Source organism: Saccostrea cucullata, unplaced genomic scaffold (assembly GCF_032062105.1).
Source record: "Saccostrea cucullata isolate Sc308-1 unplaced genomic scaffold, CSIRO_AGI_Scuc_v1 ctg3101, whole genome shotgun sequence".
NCBI lineage: Eukaryota > Metazoa > Mollusca > Bivalvia > Ostreida > Ostreidae > Saccostrea > Saccostrea cuccullata.
Window position 1 is genome coordinate 22646 of NW_026933471.1, and position 20186 is coordinate 42831.

Consider the following 20186-nt stretch of genomic DNA (forward strand, 5'->3'; position numbering starts at 1 on the left):
TTTAACCGGAAGTGACGTCGACGGACGGAAAATTAGGATTTTAGCTTCTGGTGACATATGATATCCAAAAACCTGTCAGGAACAGCAAAAATATGCAATTTTTGACTACTTCCGGTTTGACCGGAAGTGACGTCGCCGGACGTATTTTGACGACGCCGTTAGATAGAGCTTGGTATTTTGAACAACTTTGTTTCTTTGACGTATTACAAATTCTCGACACTTTTTGAGATATAAAGGGAAAACTTTCGGCCCCTTTTGTCCCTTTATTACAGGGGCCAGCCCCTTATCGTTGATATCTTTCGAAAGATCGTGACATTCTTCACAACTTTTGTTCTATATGTCTTTACAAAATATTAACGTGTAAAAAGATATTGCCAAAAATGTGTGAAAAATTTCTAAATTCCCGATAGGTCTTTTTTTGAGCCATAGCGAGCGCCGACGTGCTGCACTTCCGGAGAATAAGAAAGGTGTATGTCACATCAGCACATGTTGCTCTATCATCGCTGAAAATCTTACGTTTCTATCTAAAAGCACTTTTGAGAAAAATGCTGGACAATGTGACCCTCTGAAAATCACTAAATCCCAGAAATCTCGAAACCGGAAGTGACGTCATAAAAATAAAAAATTATATATCAGGTTTGATTGATGTTCCATCAGTCCTGAAAGTTTCATGAAAATCGATCGAGCCGTTTCCGAGAAATCGCATGCACAAAATCGGTTAGAAAAAAAAAAAACACTAATAAAAATAATAAAAATAGTGGAAAAGAAACCTAAGAATAACAAGAAGGTCTTCTGCTGAAGACGGAAGACTTTAATAAGAAAAATAGTAGAAAAGAAACCTAAGAAAAACAATAAGGTCTTCCGCTGAAGACGGAAGACCTTAATTACAAAATGTCGCTTAGGTTCACGTCAGAATATGGCTACCGCAAAATAATTCCTGAATTTCCCCCTTCAGTTCGAGCATTTCTGCATTGGACAGGTCTGATATTTGTTATGAGATGATAAACCATGTGTAAACTTTCTTAGTTTAGCGGAAACATGAACAATTTCGACGTGATGACTGTTTTGTTTATAGTAGCGATGAGGCCATGCGCAGCTGCTGGAGCGGATCCCAGGATTTATGAATGAAATAAAAAAGATGAAATGGAGTTCGATTTCTTCTATATTATTCAATGGCATTATTCATATGCAAGTAATAGATATACAAGAAAAAGCGAAATGCTAATAAATGCAGCTGACAATCTTTATTTTCTCAAGAAAATTTTTTTCAAAAATAAAATAATTATAAATTCTACAGACAAAACATAGGGAGAATGAATGATAGTAATTTATCATATGACATTAGGGGAACTGATTTTTATGAATGAAACTTTTAAAACGTTACTTGTAAGTTGTAGATATTATATCTGCGAAGGCTACCTGTCTGCGCACTTTCGGGGGGTGGGGGGGGGTGGGGGGCTGTCTTGAATATAGACTTGTAAATTACCATTATTTTGAAGAAAGAATTAAGCCTTATCATTTTCTTAACTTCAAGAAGAGTGTCTTGTTACATAAATGTCAAGATCAGTTGATGTAGAATGGAAAACATTAAAGCCGAATTAGCATTCATTTCAATATGTGAGAAAGGTGGGGGATAGGTCTTTTACAGTTCAATAAAAAAAGAAATGGGGGGGGATAAGATGAAGACATTTAATATATTCTATACACACTTTATTCACTAATATCCTGTCTCGATTGAACCAGTGAAGTTTTTCTTCAGGTCCTTTTGCCATCCCGAGAGAGACTTTACCCTTCAAACTTGTGTATTACACAAAGCGTATTGAACGCCGCGATGTCTATTTATGAGAAAATGAAATGAATATTTTTTAGTGTTTAAGGACACGTTGAACCTACGTTTGCGAAAGTTCTCAGATATTCCAAGATATTTAATTCCTTCTTTACTAAATTAAGAAACTGGCTATACGTAAAATCAGCAAATAGGGGCCTTTACTTATGCCATGAATATCACAGAAAAAGAAGGAAAGAACGACGAAGAAATTTAAAGAATCGACTTTTTATTCCCTTTTCTGTGACGACCGGAAGACTTGACGACGGAAAAAACGTTCTTCGACACATCTTCAAGTCATGATCTATGATATCTGACACAATAAACTTTCATATCTTAAGCTGTTCTGGAGAAATGGACCGGACAAAGGTCATTTCCAAAATTTGGTCAATACGAAAATAGTAAGAATACTAGAGCCGAGCTCATTGCAAAGCAACGAGTAGGTCTTCCGTCCTGTTTGACCGGAAGTAACTTTCATTTAAAAAAAAATAAAGAGTAATGAAGTCCCAAAATGGTTTAATCCTCCAAATCTATGTTAATTATTGCAATATTAAGCCATTTTTGGCAACTTCCGGTTTGACCGGAAGTGACGTCAATGGACGGATAATAAAGATTTAAGCTTCCAGTGACGTATGATATCCAAAAACCTGTCAAGAACAGCAAACATATGCAATTTTTGACTACTTCCGGTTTGACCGGAAGTGACGTCGAGGGAAGTATTTTGACGACGCCATTAGATAAAACTTGATATTTTAAACAACTTTGCTTCTTTGACGTATTACAAATTCTGAATAATTTTTGAGATATGAAGGAAAAATTTTCGGCCCCTTTTGGCCCTTTATTAAAGGGGCCAGCCCCTTATCGTTGATATATTTCGAAAGATCATGACATCCTTCACAACTTTTGTTCTATATGTCTTTACAAAATATTAACGTGTAAAAAGATATTGCCAAAAATGTGCGAAAAATTTCTAAATTCCCAATAGGTCTTTTTTCGAGCCATAGCGAGCGCCAACGTGCTGCACTTCCGGAGAATAAGAAAGGTGTGTGTCACATCAGCACATGTTGCTCTATCATCGCTTAAAATCTTACGTTTCTATCTAAAAGCACTTTTGAGAAAAATGCTGGACAATGTGACCCTCTGAAAATCACTTAATGGCGGAAATCTCGAAACCGGAAGTGACGTCATAAGAATAAAAAAATATATATCAGGTTTGATTGATGTTCCATCAATCCTGAAAGTTTCATGAAAATCGATCGAGCCGTTTCCGAGAAATCGCGTGCACAAAATCGGTAAGAAAAAAAACAATAATAAAAATAATAAAAATAGTGGAAAAGAAACCTAAGAATAACAAGAAGGTCTTCCGCTGAAGACGGAAGACCTTAACTAGAGCCGAGCTCGTTGCAAAGCAACGAGTAGGTCTTCCGTCCTGTTTGACCGGAAGTGCACCTGTAACTTTCATTAAAAAAAGAGTAATGAAGTTCAAAAATGGTTTAATCTTCCAAATCTTTATGAATTAATGCAATATTAAGCCATTTTTGGTTACTTCCGGTTTGACCGGAAGTGACGTCGACGGACGGAAAAATTAAGATTTAAGCTTCCAATGACATATGTTACCCAAAAACTTGTCAAGAACGGCAAAAATATGCAATTTTGGACTACTTCCGGTTTGACCGGAAGTGACGTCGCCGGACGTATTTCGACGACGCCATTTGATAAAGCTTGATATTTAGAACAAATTTGCTTCTTTGACGTATTACAAATTCTCAATACTTTTTGAGATATAAAGGAAAGACTTTCGGCCCCTTTTGGCCCTTTATAGTAGTGGCCAGCCCCTTTTCGTTGATATCTTTTGAAAGATCGTGACATTCTTCACAACTTTTGTTCTATATGTCTTTACAAAATATTAACGTGTAAAAAGATATTGCAAAAAATGTGTTAAAAAATTCTAAATTCCCAATAGGTCTTTTTTCGAGCCATAGCAAGCGCCAACGTGCGGCACTTCCAAAGAAAAAGAGTGGTGTGTGACAAAAGAGCACACATTGCTCTATCATCGCTGAAAATTTCATGTTTCTGTCTTAAGGCATTTTCGAGAAAAATGATGGACAATGAGACCCCCTGAAAATCACTAAATCGCGGAAATCTCAAAACCGGAAGTGACGTCATCAAAACAAAAAATTATATATCAGGTTTGTTTGATGTTCTATCAGTCCTGAAAGTTTCATCAAAATCGAACGAGCCGTTTCCGAGAAATCGTGCACACAAAATCGGTAAGAAAAAAAAACAATAATAATAATAATAATAAAAATAGTGGAAAAGAAACCTAAGAATAACAAGAAGGTCTTCCGCTGAAGACGGAAGACCTTAATAACTAGAGCAAAGCTCGTTGCAAAGCAACGAGTAGGTCTTCCGTCCGGTTTTGACCGGAAGTGACGGAACAAAAGAAAGCAATGAGCTACGTAGTCTCCAGTGACTTTATAATTTCAATTTTGCATCAAAACCTTCAAAATAAGCCATTTTTTGCAACTTCCGGTTTGACCGGAAGTGACGACGACGCACGGAAAAATTACTTTTTATGCTTCCAGAGACATATGTAACCCAAAAACTTGTCAAGAACGGCAAAAAAATGTGTTTTTCGACTACTTCCGGTTTGACCGGAAGTGACGACGCCGGACGTATTTTGACGACGCCAGTAGATTAAGCTTGTCATTTTGAACAACTTTGCTTCTTTGACGTATTACAAATTCTAAATACTTTTGGAGATATAAAGGAAAAACGTTCGGCCCCTCTTGGCCCCTGAATAAGGGGCCAGCCCTTTTTTCGAGGTATCATTTGAAAGATCTCCGAATTCTATACTTTTTTGTTCTACATGTTTTAACAAAATATTTCTAGGTAAAAAGTTATCGTAGAAAAAGTGTGAAAAATTTTGAAATTCTTGATAGGACTATTTTTGGGCCATAGCGAGCATCGGCGCTTCGTACTTCCAGTGGTTGTGATATACGAAATTCACTTCTCCAAAGGTTGTTCTAGCATTACTGAAAATTTCATGCTTCTGCGTTGAGTGGTTTTTCAGAAAACTGCCGGACAAAGTGACCCTCTGAAAATCACTAAAACGCGGAAATCTCAAAACCGGAAGTGACGTCATCAAAACAAAAAAAAATAGTTCTAGTTTTTTCATACTCTATCAGTCCTGAAAGTTTCATGAAAATCGAGCGAGCCGTTTTTGAGAAATCGCGTGCACAAAATCGGTAAGAAAAAAAACAATAATAATAATAACTAGAGCAAAGCTCGTTGCAAAGCAACGAGTAGGTCTTCCGTCCTGTTTGACCGGAAGTAGTTTTCATTTTTAACGAATATGAAAAATAACGCCCCAAAATTGGTTGAATCCTCAAAATCTACGTTAATTAATGCAAAAATAAGCCATTTTTTGCTACTTCCGGTTTGACCGGAAGTGACGACGACGGACGGAAAATTTATTTTTATGTTCCTAGTTACATAAGATACCCAAAAACTTGTCAAGAATGACCAAAATAAGAGTTTTCCGACTACTTCCGGTTTGGCCGGAAGTGACGTCGTCGGAAGTATTTTGACGACGCCCGTAGATTAAGCTTGAAATTTTGAACAACTTTGCTTCTTTGATGTATTACAAATTCTCAATACTTTTTGAGATATAAAGGAAAAACGTTTGGCCCCTCTCGGCCCTTAATTATAGGGGCCAGCCCTTTTTTCGAGATATCATTTGAAAGATCTTACAATTCTACACTTCTTTTGTTCTATATGTTATAACAAATTATTTCCAAGTAAAAAGATATCATAGAAAAAGTTGTAAAAAATTTGAAACTCGCGATAGGACAATTTTCGGGCCATAGCGAGCGCCGACGCGCGGCACTTCCGATAAAAATGAAATTCATTTTGCACATCTATAGACTTAGGACTATCATACCTGTAATTTTCACGTTTCTATCTTAAGCCAGTTTTTAGAACGTTCGCGGACAACCTGACCCCTCAAAAATCATAAAATCGACAATATTTCCGGACCGGAAGTGACGTCATCAAAACGGAAAAAAATGAATCAAGTTCAAGTAATGTTACATGAGTCCTGAAAGTTTCATGGAAATCCATCGAGCCGTTTTCGAGAAAACGCGTGCACAAAATCGGTAAGAAAAAAAAGAATAATAATAGGTAAGAAAAAAAGTGAAAAAGAAACCGAAGAATAACAAGAAGGTCTTCCGCTGAAGACGGAAGACCTTAATAATAAAAATAGTGGAAAAGAAACCTAAGAATAACAGTAAGGTCTTCCGCTGAAGACGGAAGACCTTAATAAAAATAGTGGAAAAGAAACCTAAGAATAACAAGAAGGTCTTCCGCTGAAGACGGAAGACCTTAATAAGAAACAATAGAATCACTATAAGGTCTTTCGTGAAGACGGAAGACCTTAATAAAATACCTGTATATTGAATCCTACACTTACAGGGTGTTGCATTATCCCCCATCAAAACAACATTTTTTTTCTTGTGTAAGGAATGAATAAAATCAGTCAATTTTTTTTTTCTACACTTGATTAAAAAAATTAACCTCTGTACATGTTCTTTTTTAAATACATGTACATGATTTGTTGTATAATAAACTCTCAGACATACTCTCAGTTAATCAACAAGTAGACAGGTGTCCTGAGCAATGAAGCGTTACTAATCCCTAATGGTTGTTTCCTTTGAGAAATTAAAATTCACAACATACCCAAGCCACAATGTGTAGATAAACCGTAATTATGGCTTCAACAAATGATGCAAGTTTCCTAGGTGTGAAAATAAAAATGCCTATCAAGCGTACGTAATACATTTCCAACTCTCAGAGCATGCAGAGTTGGGCGCGATATTGACAGTGACTGTGCGTAAATGGTAAACAAAAATATCATATTCATTAATAGATGTTTATAACGTTGTTCTTTATTAAAACTTGATTAAAAATCCAGAAGATATAAGACACTGATAATCAGGTATCGATAATAACAATATTCATTTTTTTCCTGTTAACTTTTTTCGTCATAAGCCTAGCTTGTTTGAGTTTTGTAAAATATAGGCTAGAAGCAGTTAGTTTGTAAAATGATTCATATGCTTATCCAGTAATATAATTGGCATTAAATAAAGTCCAATTCTAAATTTTTGTTCACGATCCCGCAAACACTTGACTGATTATTTACATTAGTAACAAAAATTGGGAATCAGCTGACTCCAGATCAGGTCACGTGATTGGACAAAATGGCCGCTAAAGACAGGGAAAAGTGGCGATTTCGTTTGAAATTTGATGACCGCTGACCGCGTTACGCAGGTGACCGCTTAATAGAGTTACTTTATATAGGAAATTTCATTGGGAGGAAATAAAATGACCGCATAGGACAAGTGACTGCTGGATAGAGGTGACCGCTATGACAAGTTTGACTGTAATTAACTGAAAATGGAGATTTCTATTCATGACTTCTTGTGTGGTGTCGGACTAGGCGCGCAGTTTATGTATACAAACTGTTTATTTTGATGACACTTTCAAATTCTTGTGCATTGTTTTGAATTTTAAAAATCAAATAAATTATAATCTATACATAAAGATAATTGCTAGCACATGGAAGTTTGTTGCGCCTTAAAAAAGAAATGAAGTTTGTGTCCATGAAAATGTGTTAGGGTGAGTTCACCATGCATCGGACATATACCTTGCTTCGGACAACTTTAGGCAATAAACTCTCTTTCAACTTAAGAGTTCTGTGTGTTTATTTGTTTCTGTCATAAAGATGAAGATTTAAATTTTTTAATGATACCGATTGTGTTTATCATGTGATAAAAATACCCCGCAAATGGCCTTGAAGTTACGTCATATTTTACATCATCAAAGGGGAATAACCCGAAATTTATGATATAATATTGCAATTTTTCGAGTAATCGTTCTTTTAAATTCGACTTCCACGGTACGAGTCGGACTTTGGTAATTTTGTCAGGGACTGGTAATTTTACATAAATTATAAAGAAATTTCACTCCAATGTTTGTTTAATTCTTATTAGAACTGGTTTTTACTAGTATGCTAATTTCACCGTACATCGGACACAAATTAACCATGAATCGGACACTTTTCGATGCAAAGGTAAGCACTACCATTTTCATACAGAACCTAGCTGACAGCTGTTTTTTGCGGAAAAAGAAAATAAAAACTCTATATTTTCAGTCAAAATACAAGTTATCGATATATAACGTCTGAATTTTACTCAATTTATTTCTACAAACCAGAGTATAATAAACCATGAGAAAAAGGCGCGAATTACGGCATTATAAGCATTTTAAAGCATTTCTAAGGCAGAGTGAGGTCTCTAGAATCGTTCTACATTTGTGCAATAATATCGTCGATTAAATTAAAGTTGAGGGTTATTTCTTAGATAAAAGATGAAAATATATCCATATCAAGGATTTTAAAGCACTGTGATAAAGGTATGATATTTTTCCGGTCTCCATACCGTCTGTCCGATGCATGGTGAACAATGTCCGATCCATGGTGAATTCTCAGTTTTTCCTAAAAACTCGATTTTTGGGGATATTTTCTCAATAAACGGCATATAATTGTGTCCTAAATTATGGTGGCATATTTCTGCCCCTTGTGTGCAAGTTATTTTTCTATCAAATATGTCGACATGCAAGATAAATATGTTGACATGCAAGATAGTTATGTCAACTTGCAACATAAATATGTTGACATGCAAGAAAATTGCAATCAAATAAATATTATAAAAAATCTTCAAAAATCTCAAATATTGCCCACATGTGACATCCAACATGCTAAATGCTACTTATTTATGTAAACGTGCGAGATAAATATGTTGACATGCAACTTATTTTTGTTGACATGCAACTTAGTTATGTTGACATGCGAAATAAATATGTTGACATGCAACTTATTTATGTTGACATGCGAGATAAATATGCTGACATGCAACTTATTTATGTTGACATGCAATTTATTTATGTTGACAGGCAAGATGAATATGTTGACATGCAACTTATTTATGTAAACATGCAACTTAGTTATGCCAACATGCACTTATAAGTTGCATGTCAACATATTTATCTCGCATGTCAACATAACCAAGTTGCATGTCGACATAAATAAGTTGCATGTCAACAAAAATATGTTGCATGTCAACATAAATAAGTTGCATGTTAACAAAAATATGTTGCATGTCAACATAAATATGTTGCATGTTAACATATCTAAGTTGCATGTCAACATATTTATCTTGCACGTTTACATAAATAAGTAGCATTTAGCATGTTGGATGTCACATGTGGGCAATATTTGAGATTTTTGAAGATTTTTTATAAATTTTATTTTATTGCAATTTTCTTGCATGTCAACATATTTATGTTGCATGTTTACATAGCTATGTTGCATGATAACATATCTATCTTGCATGTCGACATATTTGATAGAAAAATAACTTGCACACAAGGGGCAGAAATATGCCACCATACTAAATTGATATTTTAATCACAAACTAAATGTTAAACTCCATTTTGATAATTTTCCGATATCGCTAGAACTTGTTGAAGTACAAGGGCGTCCGATGCATGGTGAATTCACCCTAAGTCAAAATCCAATATTTGACGTTATATAATGAAATTAGCTCAACGTCAGACTGGTCCGTGCGCACAATCTGCTATCTTTAAAGACCACGATTTTTACAAAATTATTAAGTTTTCTAAATATAAATTAAACCAATCTAACTTGGTTTTTCTTAAGGAATATTTTGATATACAATAGATGCATATAGAACTATTTATTTTAACAAAAACGTCATTGTCCACGAACTTTTTGGACAACTCTCGTAAGCAGGGAAATCCGCACACTTACATGCCCTAACAAGTTTTTTTGAGTTTTACCTTTAAATCCTCTCCCCTAGTACTGCCAGTAAATACCCTATATATCTTAACACCATCTATAATACATAGTAATTATATATTTACAATCTAATTAAAATACTAATCAAGCTTCCAATTAACAAATCTTTAGTATCACAACTAAAGTAACATACAATGATTATAACTGATAACTTTAATTCAAATTCAACACTAATGAAGTATTTATTTTTAACGCACATGATAAGTAGGGCGATAACTTTCGCTATAATGAAAATATAGAAAAACAGCTTTCTGCTTCACTTATGAATGAATAATTAGAACAATATACATATTAAATGTAGCAGTTTATCATGGTGTTGCATTTTAAAAAAAAGATATGTCAAGATATAATGAATGCATTTTCAAATCGAAAAAAAATTACAATGATTGAATTGCAGATTACAATTAAAGTAAACAAATTAATAAACACGTCCACTGTGTAAAAATCTACAACTCCATGTTGATATCTTAATACCAAACCCTGTATGAGATCAGACAGCCTCGGGACTTGGACTCAAGGTACTGTTCATATAATTAGTGTTCAGGTGTTTACAGTATGGTTTCTGTATTAATTATTGTGCAAAATATTAACCGAACGTCACTATTTGTGGCAAAATATACAGGATTACTGAATATCTAATGAAAAAGAAAGATTATTTCAGACTGAGAAAAAGGAACTAATAATGATTGAAGTGCTAAAAACAATGCTTATATAATCAGATTCTCAAATTGCACCTCACGTTCCATTTTTTTTATACCTGCGTATCAAACTTAAGATATTTTATTTGATCATAAATGCTTTTTACATATACTTCCTATTTAAATAACTAAGGCTTAAATTAATGAAGAAGAAACATAAGGGATTTAATTAAGTGATTTAAAAAAAAGTTTTGTAAAAAGTAAACAACCCCTTGTCTATTGGAAAGAAACAAATGAAGAACACGGACAGTGTTCAGGATCGAACGTCCATAAAACAATACCCCCCCAAAAGAACAATACAAAATAGGAGCAGAGCAAACACGGACCTCTAAAACATCAGAGGTGGGATCAGGTGTCATGGATGAGTGAACATCCCCTGCCGACCGGTCACACACGTCGTGTGCTCCTTGTCATGATCGGGAAATAACGGGAAAACTCCGTTGTCAATTCAGTGTATTTATAATGGACTAACAATTAGTATGAAAAACATCAATCAGTATTTGACTCAGTGATTGTTATTGATGACAAGGTTATGGCATTGACCAATTAGGGATATCGTTTAAAAGACTTTATAATGAATATATCTCTGAAATGTCATTAATATTATATAAGAATTTTATTTATCTGCTGGTTATTTTAATTTTTAAACAATTTTTCCATGCATACTCTAGCTTATTTCTAATTTAAGTAGCACGTTTACATGATTATTTGAATTTAAAATAAAACAAAACTAGTTACGGCGCATATACAGAAAAGTTAACGTTGCATACACGGTTATTATGGTCAAACCTAAACTATTAAAAAAGAAGTAGTTAACGGTGCATTCTACATTATGAATGATTATACCTTACGCTAGTTTCTTTGAATTCCAGTCAATGTAAGCACACAATTTTTCTTTCTGTGTTCCTACAAAAGGTTTGTGCACACTTGACGGGTAGAACATCATAAAACCGTTCAATCAAAACACGGAAACAGCTTTACATGTAATATTCCAATTAGTAGGACTGTACTTTTCATTTGTTGATATATGTGTGCAATAAAGAATTTCAAACTCATTGACTGATCGTTAGATTTGTCAGAGGAAACCGAGCTCTAATGGTCAAGGATGGGCATCTTTATTAACTTTATATTAAAATTGGTATTATTATAAAACTGTATATTTATTTTTTGTTACTTAACAGTTGTCAGTTTGCGGCTTTCGACTGACAAATTACACACTGAACCAAACTGCTAAGTGTTCACCTAACATTTTTTTTAATTTAAAGAACAAATGCTTACGATGAATAATTTCTTTAATTCATGGTTAATGAAGCATATTTCATTTCGATGTTGCGGAAGTTTCATGTACGTATCTGGTCAGAATTTTGAGTGTCAAGGATATGATATACAGTACCCTGGTACCCTCAAATTGAAAATTCACTTAAACTAAACTGTTAGGATTACTGCGAGGCATTCTTTTCTCTTAGATGCCATGTACCCATAAATAGGAGATCGACCTATCTGCTTCTACACTTACTGCATCAGTTGAAATTGTGGGGAGGGGGGGGGGGGGGGGCTTTAATTAACATTCCTTATAAAACTCACAAATGTGTTCAATGAGATTCACTTCCAATTTGACAATGCATCTTCCAACAGATGCCTTTTGGTCAACATCCTTGGCCGTTTAGCACGTAAATGTACGTCTTTAAGGGTTATTCGGACTGTTTGAGATGATATAAGACTGCCACGAGCACCAATTTCTTATAATTTTCTTGACATTGACGTTGTTTGTTTTAATGTTTCTTAATTGTTTCAGGACAATGTAACAACCTTTTAACCTGGTTGTGACGAACAAAGATCCAGATCCAGGCCTTTGAGGTGCCGTTTTGGTATTTACCAGTGTTTACTGGCAAAAAAGTGATATCACCTTTTTGAATAGGTGATATCATCTATTCATTTTCAAAAGGTTATATCACCTATTCAAAAAGGTGATAACACTTATTCGAATAGGTGATATCAACTATTCAAAATCTGAATAGGTGATATCAAAAATTCGAAAAGATGATAACAACTATTCGAATAGGTGATATCCCTTTTTGGCAGTAAATACCAAAACGGCACCCCATACAGATCACTTCCGGTCTTGTAGAGTAGGCTTTCCCCCTTTAATCCCCCCCCCCCGGAAACTGGCTCTAGAGTAGAATATCCCCCCGGAAAACTGGCTACATAAATATTGTGTTTTGATTTTTTCGGGGGAGGGGGGATGCATTAAAAGAATTCGACCCACAATATGCTTTATATGGCCTAGCAAATATGTAAATTTTTAAAAGGGCTTTAGAAAATATGTTTTGGGTTATTATCAACCTAGAACATTGACAAATTTTACATACTATATTTTCTTCAGTGTCCAAAAGATTTTTCTTTATTGATCATTTCACTATCTCTGAATTTTCCTAATCGTAAATGCTAATATCCACCGAAATATTTTCTCCTTTATTGTCCCCCGCTTTTGCGAAAGCGGGAGGATATTAAATCCCATTCGTCTGTCAGTCTGTCTGTCATATTAACTTTATCCTTGGTCATACCGTTTGAATGAGAAAAGACAGGGCTTTCATATTTCACATGTATATTACCTGTGACAAGAACTTTTCAAATACGCTATTATTTTTAACCTGTGACCTCGAACTTTTATGTATTTTTCAAAAATGTTAACATTACTTTAAATTGGTCAAGTTTTGAAAGAGAAATATATAGCTTTCATATTAAGGACAGATGAGACGTTCGTCAATTATAAATAATTTTATCAAGGAATTTGTCACTGAAATGTTACTACTTTAATATGTAAATTCGCAAATAATTGAGGTACCTTACGAGGTATTTGTGTAAGATAACAGAGGGCACTGTTTCATTTAAAATCATTTTTGGGAAAATAAACCAGTTCTTCAAAATCAATGTTTTGGTGTTGTACTTATTTAAGATGACAAAAAACTGGTTTAAAAATCAGAATGTGATACAATTTTGAATATATTTCATATATTTTACAAATTTACAAAACAGATATATGAGGAATGTATCTTCTGACCTTAAACTTTTATTACCTGTGAGAAGAACTTTCTCAATATTCTCAGGATTTTACCCTTTGATTTTGAAGTTTGACCACTTTCAAAAATGTTATCTTTCCTTTTAATTGGTCGTATTTGACATATGTATTACCTGGGACAAAATGCATTTGAGCATGCTATGCTTTTTTTTTACCCCTTGACCTTCACGTTTGACCTAATTTCCGAAAATTTAACTTTGGTGCCGGATTACTTTTAAATAACATATGATAGAAAGTACATATTTGACACAAAATGCAATAATAATGGCAACCCATCCACTAAGACATCGAACACGGGGGACCACAATTCTTTGAATTTGCTTGTTTCTCATAAGAAAATCCCAAGGTCATATTATAAATCAGTAAACGCCGCTTTCAAGTCACTGTAAGAATATCATATGTATCAGCTACTTTTCCATCAATGAAGCGTACAGTGTCTTTATGTATTGAAAATACAATACAGGCATATAAGTAAAATGTTGAGTCATGTTGAGTAATCGTAAAATAGTAGTTAATTCGAAACAGCAAAAGTTGAAATCAATTCAATTCTTGTAGAGGAATACTGAAATCAATTATGAAGCACTGCAGTCAAAGGGAGATTACCATGATTTTTAGATGAAGATTTAAAAATGAAAGAATTTAAACAAATATTCTATAGTTTCATTTCTTTACATTTTCTAGTATTTCCCTTTCCCCACTTTCTAAAACATATAAGAAATATTCAAATCTTGCATATAAATAAAATGTTGTGCACGCTTGAGTGTTTTTTATTTGAAACAGCAAAAGTTGAAATCAATCAAAGGGAGTTAAGCATGATTTTTAAAAAGAAGATAAAAAGAAAAGAATTTTAACACATATTCAATAAAATATTTCTTAAAGGAATTCATTTAGTGTCTTTTGTGTCTTATCCTATGACCATATATTGCACAATAAGTGTACTGAGCCTGAGGGCCACAAAAGGGTAGATATAATATAAAGTTTATGACTTGATTAATGTTAAAAGAATTTTATCTACAAAAATTATTTATTTTTAATTTATCAATGTTGAGATAATGCATCTTTTGAATTAAGGTTGCAGTTGTGGAAACTTACATGCAAGATTACAAATATTTGCATGCACCATTTTGTTCGAGCAAAATGTAGAGTGATATATGATCAGCTTCACTTGTTGGCCGGGTAAAGCTGAATTACCCGTACAAGATGGAGGGTTGATCGTGAAGAGGTTTGTAATAATATTTAATTTACGTTAGAATAAATAACTAATTCAACTTTAACATTAAAGAAACAGGATTATATAATAAGTATATAATGTCAGTTTTCGTTTACCAATCGCTTTACAATGGTATCGATATTTCTTTTTACTCTGAAGTCAGGGTTACCTTGTTGAGCATGTTTTTACGACATATCTAAACAAAAAATGAGTTACAAAATTAAACTTTTAATATAGCTTCAAATTATTCTGTTAGACATGACAGTGGTCAGTATATTGGAGAAAAACACTCTTCTCCAATCAATGAATAGTCAGCTATAGATAGACGTTTACATAATATACAGAGTGGTGATTTCGTGAATAAGTATTTTATGCTTAAAATGTTGAAGAAGGAAAATTACATGTATATGTTTGGTTTTCGTGACATGTATGGGTCATTGACAAAGCGATTGAACCATCGCGTTCGTTGTTTTATGTTAAAGCTTACAAAATGTAAGTGAATTAAAAAATATGATATTCAAAGTGAAAATATTGACTTAAGTCTGGTTTTTGGTGTATGGCTTTGTTCTTGATGGTAAATGTCTTTGTTTCCATTAATTTTTTCCTAATTTAAATTACTCTTACACTCATAATAAAATTTTTCTTTCCTTGTTTTATTTATAGATAAAATAATGACTTCCTCAAATTTGAGACAAGGACAGCATTACCTAGAATGTGATATTTGTAAAAGTCCTGTCAACTTCATGTGCAAAAGATGTGCCGTTAAATTATGCAGTACATGTGTAATACCTCACATGCAAAGCAAATCTCAGAATGGTCATGAAGTTACAAATTATAGCGAAAAAATTGAACAGACCTTGGAGAATGCCTGACCCATCCAAAGCAGCCGTTCAGCGCTTTCTGCAAAACATGCGATATTCCTATCTGTGTCGTATGCATTTCAATCAAACATAAGACGCATAATATTTGTGAATTATCCGAGAAAGCTGACTTATTATCCGATTTTGTCACGACAGAAAATGAACGGCTGCAATCGATGAGAACAGAATTGGAGAAAATTCTGGATCACATAAGTAAGCGATCAGCAGCACTTCCAGATGTCTACAAACAGACAAAAGATAACATTTCATCACATGCTAGAGAGTGGCATCAGGAGATTGATAAAGCAGAGAAGTCGTTACACAAAGACTTGGATGAATTACAAGCAAAGCATGCAGGAGTATTATTGAAGCAGAAAAAAGAATTTGAAGAAATACTGAAGAAATTGAAAAATCTTAAACAAACAGTCTTCACCTTGGCAAAATCCAAAGACGTCTCTGGTTTAATGGAACTAAAGCTTGAACTTGAAAATCTACAGGTGCCAACCTTTATAGAAGAACCACGCCCGGCATTTTTTCAACCCTTGAAGTTTAATGAGAGTTATACAACATCGTACTTCGGTTACATAGAGACACTAGAATCACACAAACTACCAATTGACGATCTAACACAACAAGATCAATCCCCTTCATCACGACAAGCTCTAGATGTACCTACAGTTCTGTCCTCCTTTGATACAGAGTTTCCAGCTGACAAAGAAAACAACAACCGGCTGTATGACATGGTTCCCTTCGGTGATGACAGAGTGTGGGCAGGAGGAGCCAGTAATAAGATCAAGCTGTTTGATCTCCAGGGATATCTCCACGACACTGTCACCATCACGACTTATGGAGCATACCTGGCACTTCATGAAGGACACGTGGTGTACACCGATATAAATGACAAGACCGTGAAGAAGGTTTCAAACGGTAAAGTAAATACGTTGTTCAGTACCGGGGAGTGGTATCCCTACGGTATCACCTGTACCGCGGCACGTGACTTCCTGGTCTGTCTCCGGACAACAGATCAAACAGAGTCCAAGGTCGTAAGATACAGCAGTTCCGGTGACGTGCTGCAGGAAATCCAGTACGACTCCCAGTACCAGCCTCTGTTTAAGTGGGCAGCTTACGTGGTGGAGAATGGTAACGGCGACATCTGTGTAGCTGACTGGGATAAAAAGGCCGTCACAGTCGTTGACAAGTATGGAATATTCCGGTTCTCTTACACAGGTAACAAAGCATCCAAAGAGGAATTCAAACCTAGCTCCCTTACAACAGACAGCATGCATCACATCATCATCACGGACAACAACAACAAGATCCACACGCTGGACAGGGACGGTCGATTCCTGAGGTACATCATTCCTGATCAGGGGATACGGAGACCACGGGCCGTGTGTGTCGTTAAGGAGGGGGAGTTAATGGTGGGGGAGGAATTAACGGGAACGATCAAGAGAATAAAGTACTTACAATAAGGAGGGGGTTATATGACAATATGTATACTTCATGTGTGATACTAGTTCTATATTCAAATACTTGTATCTTAATTGAAAATAATTGCTTTTACAAACAGGTATCGACGTAGTAGTTATCTACTGATAATCTAATTCATATTACTGTTTTAAGATATTCTATTCTTCTGTATATTTTGATAAAATAATTGTGTTTTAACAGAACAAAGACAGTTTTCTCTGTATGCATAAACACATTTATATGAAAATTGAGTTAAACAGAAATAATATGATTTTTTAAACTCTATAAATAGAATAATAAAATTCAATAGAGTAACCTTTGTGTGCAATGCAATGATAGAGAATTAAGTAACCTTTGCAAATAAAAGTTTATTATAATTTGAAATTCATTATTCTCGTGTGTTCAAATTTTCTTTTGTGTGTTTGGGAATAAAAGAAAATCTTGAGATTTCCATTCTGATTGGTTGAAACGTCCAGAAAGGCAGTGTATGATTTTGTGACATTATGTACTAATTTCTTCATAGTTTAAATGTCGCCCGCGTGGCGAAATGGCAGGCATGTAGCAACAGAGAGAAAGGGGAGCAGGGCAGGGGGCCTACCCCCTTTTTTCCCCAACAATACTTTCACCTTTGGAAATTTTATTTGAAAGGCTGGTTGCCCCCCCCCCCCTGTATATACTACAGGTAATGGATAATATGGAAATGTAGCATAAAATGTAAAATAAAAAAAAAACTGGTATTTGAAGAAGTTGGCAGGTCTAAACCCGAGTAACTATAAGCCCTACATAGACCAAACTTTTATGGATGATGCATCTAATGATGGACACTACTTAACTTGCTTCAGATGCTAGATCTAACCTACATTTACCAGATGAGTGTTTTTGGAGCAGGTCTATTCCCAAGTAACTATAAGCCGTACCTGGATTAAACTTGCATGAAAGATGCATCTAGGAATGGACACTACCAGACTTGCTTTTGATATGGATCTGACCTACATTTTCCAGATGATTGACCAGGTTAAATTTTTTTGAGCAGGTCCATTCCCAGATAATTATAAGCCCTACCCAATCCAAACTTGCATGGATGATGCATCTAGGGATGGACACTACCAGACTTGCTTTGGATGCTTGATCTGGCCTAAATTTTCCAGATAAGTGACCTAGTTATTCCCAAGTAACTGTAAGCCCTACCTGGACCAAACTTGCATGGATAATGCATCTAAGTATATAGACACAGCCAGACTTGTTTCGGATGCTGGATCTGACCTACATTTTCCAGATGAGTGGCTCCCAAGAAACTATAAGCCCGACCTGGGCCAAACTTGCATGGATGATGCATTTGAAGATGGAAAATCGATACTTGCTTCAAATGCTGGATCTGACCTACATTTTCAAAATGAATGACCAAATTAAAGTTTTTGGAACAGGTCAATCTCCAATGAACATTAATTTCTATTAAAACAGAAATTGTAGGAATATTGATGTCAGGATAAATACTACTTTTAAAAAATGATGTGAGATTTGCATTACTTAAACTAATAACATTCGTCGAAGTGAGCTTTGAAATCTTTGATTACCTATGTTTTTTCTTTCTAAAGGTGAGGTGGAGTCACCTTTTCCCTGCATGTTTTTGTATTCTTAATATGTTTTTCAAATTTTAGCCGGGCTTTAAAAAATGCCCGGCTATTGCAATGAGCAACAGGAAATGCTGCTTCTTCACCGCCAAATTGAGTTTACGAGTAAAAATATAGTACGTACGCCCAGCCGCTGTTGAGAAAACAAAATCCATTCAAACACCTTAAGAAATAGCAAATCGAATATTTTTATCAAAATATTAAATTGTTTATATTTTTCCTGGCTCCTTTGACTAATATTTTACAAAGCAATTCAAAAGGTGCGAAAGGTTTTCACCAGGTATCCTTGTCTGCGTCATATTCTATAAATAAAGGTTGTACGTACTATCAGGCTAACACCAATGCAGGGAACATCATTAATGATTAAATGCAAAACTCCCCGCTGAGGACACATCAGTGCAGAGTCGTTTGACCTTAATTAATCTTGCTGCATCGGTGTTTATTTACTTCTGGTTGTATATAAAACCGGTTACCCCGAAACGATACATGTGATAATGTATACTGTTAATTTCTAGCTATATTTTATTTAATTTTTAAAACTTTTTAATACTTTACATGCCATTGAGATATTTTTGTGTGTAACATATCTTCTAAACGTCTGAACTTGATTTTAAACTGTCACTTCATTACCCTGTAAATGAGCCCGGCTTTCAGTACTTCTGAGTACTTTGATTTCATTCCTTATAATATGTCCTTATACATCTCCTGAATGAGCTTGACAAATGCACTACTTTTAGTGCGCGACACACCTTCTCCCCAAGAGGTATCAGCTGACAAAGTTTGATAATCATAGCCTTAATAATATTTAAGTTATGAGCCGGTCACGAGAAAAGATAACAGACGGACGGATAGACATACAGAATATGAAGCCTATAACATAATATGTCCTGTCTAAAGACGGGCGTATAAAAATTCCTCCTACCCAGTGGTGAGGATGAGGAACAATGATCGAGCTCAAACAATCTATAAATAATATGAATATGTAAAGAGGGCATAAAAACAGTCCGTTCGTTTGTCTGTCTGTCCATGCAGCTGTCTGTTTGTCTGCTCCGCAGAAAACTTTAACCTTACCCAAAACTTTTGACTGGGTAGGGCTTTGGCTTTCATATTTCACAAGTGTATTTCTTGTGACAAGACCTTTCTTTTGACTCCACTAAACTTGACCTTGACCTACGAGTTTTACACAAAAATTACAAACTTTTACTTTGGCCATAATCTTTGAACGGCTTTCCCACTTCATGTGTGTATTTTTTTCTGACAAAACCTTTCATTGGATATGAACAAGTTTGACCTTTTGACCTTGGAGTTTGACATACTTCTAAAAAAACTTAAACCTTGGCCATAAATTTTGAATGCCCAGAGCTTTCACACTTCATATATTTGATCCTTATGACAGGACCTTTCATTTGATACCAACAACTTTGACCTTGACCCTTGAGTTTGACTTACTTTTTAAAAAAACTTTAAGCTTGGCCTT

At 34.8% G+C, this 20186-nt stretch overlaps 1 pseudogene; it reads left to right on the forward strand.

Annotated features, from left to right (window-relative positions):
* Nucleotides 1–15405: 15405 nt before the first annotated feature.
* LOC134238437 (uncharacterized) lies at nt 15406–17462 on the forward strand (annotated as a pseudogene).
* The last annotated feature ends 2724 nt before the right edge of the window (nt 17463–20186 follow it).